This window comes from Myxine glutinosa, chromosome 2, assembly GCF_964187855.1.
Source record: "Myxine glutinosa chromosome 2, kmMyxGlut1.1, whole genome shotgun sequence".
In the NCBI taxonomy this organism is placed as follows: domain Eukaryota; kingdom Metazoa; phylum Chordata; class Myxini; order Myxiniformes; family Myxinidae; genus Myxine; species Myxine glutinosa.
In genome coordinates this window covers 19,969,734-19,975,935 of record NC_136262.1, presented here as the reverse complement: position 1 = coordinate 19,975,935, position 6,202 = coordinate 19,969,734, and the positions used below count along the sequence as shown (strand labels likewise).

General features: G+C 57.6%; 1 protein-coding gene across 2 annotated transcripts in view; it reads right to left on the bottom strand.

Annotated features, from left to right (window-relative positions):
- The window catches only part of LOC137418562 (zinc finger protein 608), a 234,097-nt gene that overhangs the window by 226,044 nt on the left and 1,851 nt on the right, over positions 1-6,202 (bottom strand). The gene's annotated exons all lie outside the window — the stretch shown is intronic.

Genomic DNA, 6,202 nt, shown 5'->3' with positions numbered 1-6,202 from the left:
ACGGTCGACGACCGAACTGCCGACGCAATTGGCGGCCGCTACACCGAGCCGACCACCTCCAGCACGACGACCGGGGCCTCCACCTGACCAAGCGTGGTGTTACTATCATGCCAGGTTCGGACAGAAGGCCCGGACATGCCGACCCCCGTGCACCTTCGGCAGGCCGGGAAACGGCCGGGCCGGCGTTCATTACCAGCCATGAGCGCCGGCCACACGGGCAACTTACTGTTCATCACGGATAAAGCGTCCGGACGGCGCTTCCTGTGCGACACCGGCGCCCAACTGAGCGTCATACCCGCCTCTGACCAGGACAGGCAATCCGCGGTTTGCGGCCCCTCCTTGGTTGCGGTCAACGGATCGACCATCCGCACCTTCGGCCCACGCAACGTCACCCTCTGCTTCGGCGGCCAACGCTTTGCTTGGACGTTTGTAACCGCAAACGTGCCCATGGCTCTGCTAGGCGCCGACTTCCTCTGCGCACACGGACTGCTGGTGGACGTCCAACGGCGTCGTTTAATCAATGCCGAAACCTTCAGCTCCCTGGTATGCACATTGAGCAGCTCCGCGCCGACCGAGCTGGCATGCGCCGTTCCGGCGGCGAACGAGTTTGCTCGCCTGCTCACGGAGTTCCCGGCCCTCACGCGGCCGACGTTTTCGGCCGTCGCAGTACGGCATGGGATCGAGCACCACATACCAACCACGGGCCCGCCGGTCTACGCCAGGGCCCGCCGCCTCGACCCAGCCAAGCTCGCCGTGGCGAAGGCCGAATTCGACGCGTTGGAGCACCTCGGCATCGTGCGGCGCTCCGATAGCGCGTGGGTCTCGCCACTGCACATCGTGCCAAAGCCGGGAGGTGGATGGCGCCCGTGTGGCGACTACCGCCGTCTCAATGACACTACCACCCCTGACAGGTACCCAATCCCGCATATCCAAGACTTCTCCGCCCGTCTGGCGGGACGGGTCATTTTTTCGAAAATTGATCTCATACGGGGATATCACCAGGTACCTGTCAGGGCGGCCGACGTCCCTAAAACGGCAGTCATCACGCCGTTCGGCTTATTCGAATTCTTGCGGATGCCGTTTGGTCTCAAGAACGCGGCTCAGGCGTTCCAGCGCTTGATGGACGGCGTGCTGCGTGACCTGCCGTTCCTTTTCGTTTACCTGGACGACATCCTCGTCGCCAGCACGTCCCGGGCCGAGCATCTCCTCCACCTCCGAACACTGTTTGGGCGCCTCAGCGAGCACGGCCTCATCGTCAACCCGGCCAAATGCCACTTCGGCACGACGGCCGTTGATTTTTTGGGCCACCACATCACCAAGAACGGGGCCGTGCCGCTGCCAACCAAGGTCGAGGCCATCACCACGTTCCCACGTCCCCGCACCATAAAGGCCCTGCAGGAATTCCTGGGAATGGTGAATTTTTATCACCGCTTCGTGCCCCGCGCTGCTCAACTCATGCGGCCCCTCTACGAAGCCCTCCGGGGCAAGCCGGCCAAGCACGACATCGCCTGGTCCGCAGCAATGGATGCGGCCTTCCAAAGCTCAAAGCGGGCCCTCGCCGACGCAACACTGCTCACTCACCCGGTGCTCAACGCTCCCATCGCCCTCACCACGGATGCCTCCGACTACACGGTGGGCGCCGTACATGAGCAATGGGTGAACGGGGTTTGGCAGCCACTCGCTTTTTTCAGCCGGCAGCTCCGGCCGAACGAGCTCAAATACAGCACGTTTGACCGGGAGCTCCTCGGTCTACACCTGGCCGTCCGCCATTTCCGCCACCTCCTGGAGGGCCGACCTTTCACGGCGTTCGTCGACCACAAGCCGTTGGTTTACGCCATGGCCAAGGTCACGGAGCCGTGGTCGGCCCGCCAACAGCGCCACCTCTCCGCCGTGTCGGAGTTTACCACGGACATCCGGCACGTCGCCGGCAAAAACAACGCCGTGGCCGACTGTCTTTCCCGGGCCAGCGCGAACGCGGTCCACCTGGGCGTGGACTTTGCGCTTATGGCGGCGGACCAAACCACCGACACCACGGTGCAAGCCCTCCGGGCGGCGGACACGGGCCCTCCGCCTGGCCGACATCCCCTTCGCGGACACTGTCCTGCTCTGCGACGTCTCCCAAGGCCAGCCTCGCCCCATCGTGCCCGTCACCTGGCAACGCCGCATCTTCGCCTCCCTCCACGGCCTTTCCCACCCGGGCCGGAAAGCTTCCCAGAAGCTGGTGTCGGCGCGATTCGTCTGGCACGGCCTTCGTCGGGACGTCCGCGATTGGACCAGCACCTGCACGGCCTGCCAACGGGCCAAGGTCCACCGACACACCCAGGCCCCGCTGGCACCTTTCACCGTGCCCGAACGACGTTTCGACCACGTCAACGTGGATCTGGTGGGCCCCCTCCCCCCGTCACGGGGGTTCACACACCTGCTCACCATGGTGGACAGGACCACCAGGTGGCCGGAGGCCGTTCCCCTCGTCTCCACCACCACCGCCGACGTGGCGCAGGCTTTCATCGCCACCTGGGTCGCCCGCTTCGGCGCACCGGTGGACATCTCGTCAGACCGCGGACCACAGTTCACCTCCGAGCTGTGGGGCGCGGTCGCCCGCAACCTGGGGGTCAAGCTCCACCGTACTACGGCCTACCACCCCCAAGCAAACGGGTTGTGCGAGCGATTCCACCGCTCCATGAAGGCCGCGCTCATGGCCGGCCTTCAAGACGGCGGTTGGGCCGACCGGCTGCCGTGGGTCCTTTTGGGCCTCCGCACGGCCCCCAAGGAGGACCTCCAGGCATCCACCGCCGAGCTTGTCTATGGCCAGGCGCTACGCGTCCCGGGCGAATTCGTGCCCGACGCTACCAGTCCCTGGTCCGCAGCTCACCAGCGCTCGGACCTCCAGGAGGCCGCCCGACGGTTTGCCCCCGTGCCAACATCCCACCACGGTGACCCCCAGTCCTACGTCCCCCCAGCACTTCGCACAGCGGAGTATGATTTTGTGCATCACGACGCACATCGGGGGCCACTCCGGCCGCCGTACGACGGGCCCTTCCGGGTGCTGCGACGGGACGACAAGTCGTTCGTCATCGACATCGGCGGCAGGTCGGACCGGATTGCGGTGGACCGCCTCCAGCCGGCGCACGTGGACGTCGACCACCCACCACGGGTGGCCCTTCCGCCGCGGCGAGGCCGCCCCCCGTCCACGGTGCCCCCCACTCGACCGCCCACCACCACACCGGACCCCCTCCCATGACCCGCCAGGGGTCGCTTCGGCCGGGTCATCAGGACCCCCCTCAAATTGACCCTGCCGGTGCAAGTCGATTCTGGGGGGACGTGTGTAGCGGCTACCGCTGGGTTTTCACAATCGCCTTGCACCTATCAAGGACGCGGAGCGATCACCATGCCGGGCTCGTCCAGGACGCCCAGGCAGGCTCGCCCTCAACTTGCCAGACCGCAGCCAGGACGCTGGGCCACGCCCCCTCTCGCCTTTCCTGGGCAAACGCTCCGGGATAATATGTATATATATTGCTGCCCGATAAACGGGCTTTTCAGAGTGCCTGAGTGTTTGGTTTGAATAAAGCAACTCGGATGAATTCCAGCTTTTTGTCGCGTCCATTCTTCCGATCGACGTGGGAGCCCCAGCTCCTTCACCACTCTCATTTACTTGCCAATCCGGCGTCATGGCTTTTTAACATTGAAGCTAAATGCAACAAGCAAAACTGTCAAGTTAACTTGAAACTTTTACAACTTCTGCCAGTAAGATAAATAAATAAAAGGATCTTTTGTTTTGAGGAGGAGAAAGAAACAGAGATCCGTAACCTCGAGGGATGAAACGTCGAAAATTCTACGTATTCCTAGTAAATATTCCATGAATGCATCATGAACTGTTATTGTGGCCAAACACAAGAGAATCGCCATTATTATTATTATTATTAATATTATTATTATATGACTTTCCACTGACCCTAAAGCCTCCTTGATCATTACAGGAGGTCTTTCCCCGAAGGGTCCTGAGGCTGGTCCTGAGCACGTCACGTGCGTGCAAATGAAGAGCAACTTGAAGTTCAGACTAGGAAAGTTATAACAGTGATGTGATGGGAATATTTCATCAAACAGCCACAAAGCTCCAGGATGAAGGGATTTATGTTCACAGGAGGTGAATAGGAAGAAATCAAAAAGTGAAAATCTATAGTGGGGGGAAATAGAATGAAGAAAGAGAAAATGGTACATAATGATCAACACACCACTCACAAGGTCACGTGGATTTGTGCACATTGGTCACGTGGGTTTGTGAAAGCCTTACGAAAATGTTACATAAACACGCCACTCATAAGGTCACGTGATCGCGTGAATGCACTTGGTCACGTGGTCACGTGGATGCACATTGGTCACGTGATCGCGTGAATGCACTTGGTCACGTGGTCACGTGGATGCACATTGGTCACGTGATCGCGTGGATGCACATTGGTCACGTGATCGCGTGGATGCACTTGGTCACGTGATCGCGTGGATGCACATTGGTCACGTGATCGCGTGAATGCACTTGGTCACGTGGTCACGTGGATGCACATTGGTCACGTGATCGCGTGAATGCACTTGGTCACGTGGTCACGTGGATGCACATTGGTCACGTGATCGCGTGAATGCACTTGGTCACGTGATCACGTGGATGCACATTGGTCACGTGATCGCGTGAATGCACTTGGTCGCGTGGTCACGTGGGTGCACATTGGTCACGTGATCGCGTGGATGCACATTGGTCACGTGATCGCGTGAATGCACTTGGTCACGTGATCGCGTGGATGCACATTGGTCACGTGATCGCGTGAATGCACTTGGTCACGTGGTCACGTGGATGCACATTGGTCACGTGATCGCGTGAATGCACTTGGTCACGTGGTCACGTGGATGCACATTGGTCACGTGATCGCGTGGATGCACATTGGTCACGTGATCGCGTGAATGCACTTGGTCACGTGATCACGTGGATGCACATTGGTCACGTGATCACGTGGATGCACATTGGTCACGTGATCACGTGTATTTGTGAAAGCCTTACGAAAATGTTACATAAACACACCACTCATAAGGTCACGTGGTCACGTGGATGCACATTGGTCACGTGGATGCACATTGGTCACGTGATCGCGTGGATGCACATTGGTCACGTGATCGCGTGAATGCACTTGGTCACGTGATCACGTGGATGCACATTGGTCACGTGATCGCGTGAATGCACTTGGTCACGTGGTCACGTGGATGCACATTGGTCACGTGATCGCGTGGATGCACTTGGTCACGTGATCGCGTGGATGCACTTGGTCACGTGATCGCGTGGATTTGTGAAAGCCTTACGAAAATGTTACATAAACACACCACTCATAAGGTCACATGGTCACGTGGATGCACATTGGTCACGTGGTCACGTGAATTTGTGCACATTGGTCACGTGGTCACGTGGATTTGTGAAAGCCTTATATCTAAACCAGTCTTAAGGTTCAAGACTCAACGGTCTTATCGGGTTATTGAAGGACTATGACAGGTAAACCACAAGTTGGATACATCAAAGAAGCATCATGTGAGCAAGAACAGCAAAAACAAACATTTCATGCCAAGAAATATTAATTGAGGTAGGAAGAGGATTTTTAACAACCAAAAAAATCTCTTAAAAGATCCAATATTTGGGGTGGGGGCAGCAAAAGCCATCAAAACCTGATTACACTTTCAAAATGGTCCTGGCATATTTGCATCACGATTGCATAAACTAAGCAATACAAACAAAAAGATACACGATCTTACAATAACATCAACAATCAGGTGATGTTGACTCGCAAAAGAAGCAAGAGCATGCCAGGAAGCAAGAGCATGGGAGGAAGTAAGACCATGGGAGGAAGCAATATCATGGGAGTAAGCAAGACCATGGGAGGATGCAAGACCATGGGAGGAAGCAAGACCATGGGAGGAAGCAAGACCATGGGAGGAAGCAAGATCATGCGAGGAAGCAAGACCATGGGAGGAAGCAAGACCATGGGAGGAAGCAAGACCATGGGGAGAAGCAAGACCATGCGAGGAAGCAAGACCATGCGAGGAAGCAAGACCATGGGAGGAAGCAAGACCATGCAAGGAAGCAAGACCATGCAAGGAAGCAAGACCATGGGGGGAAGCAAGACCATGCGAGTAAGCAAGACCATGGGAGGAAGCAAGACCATGGGGG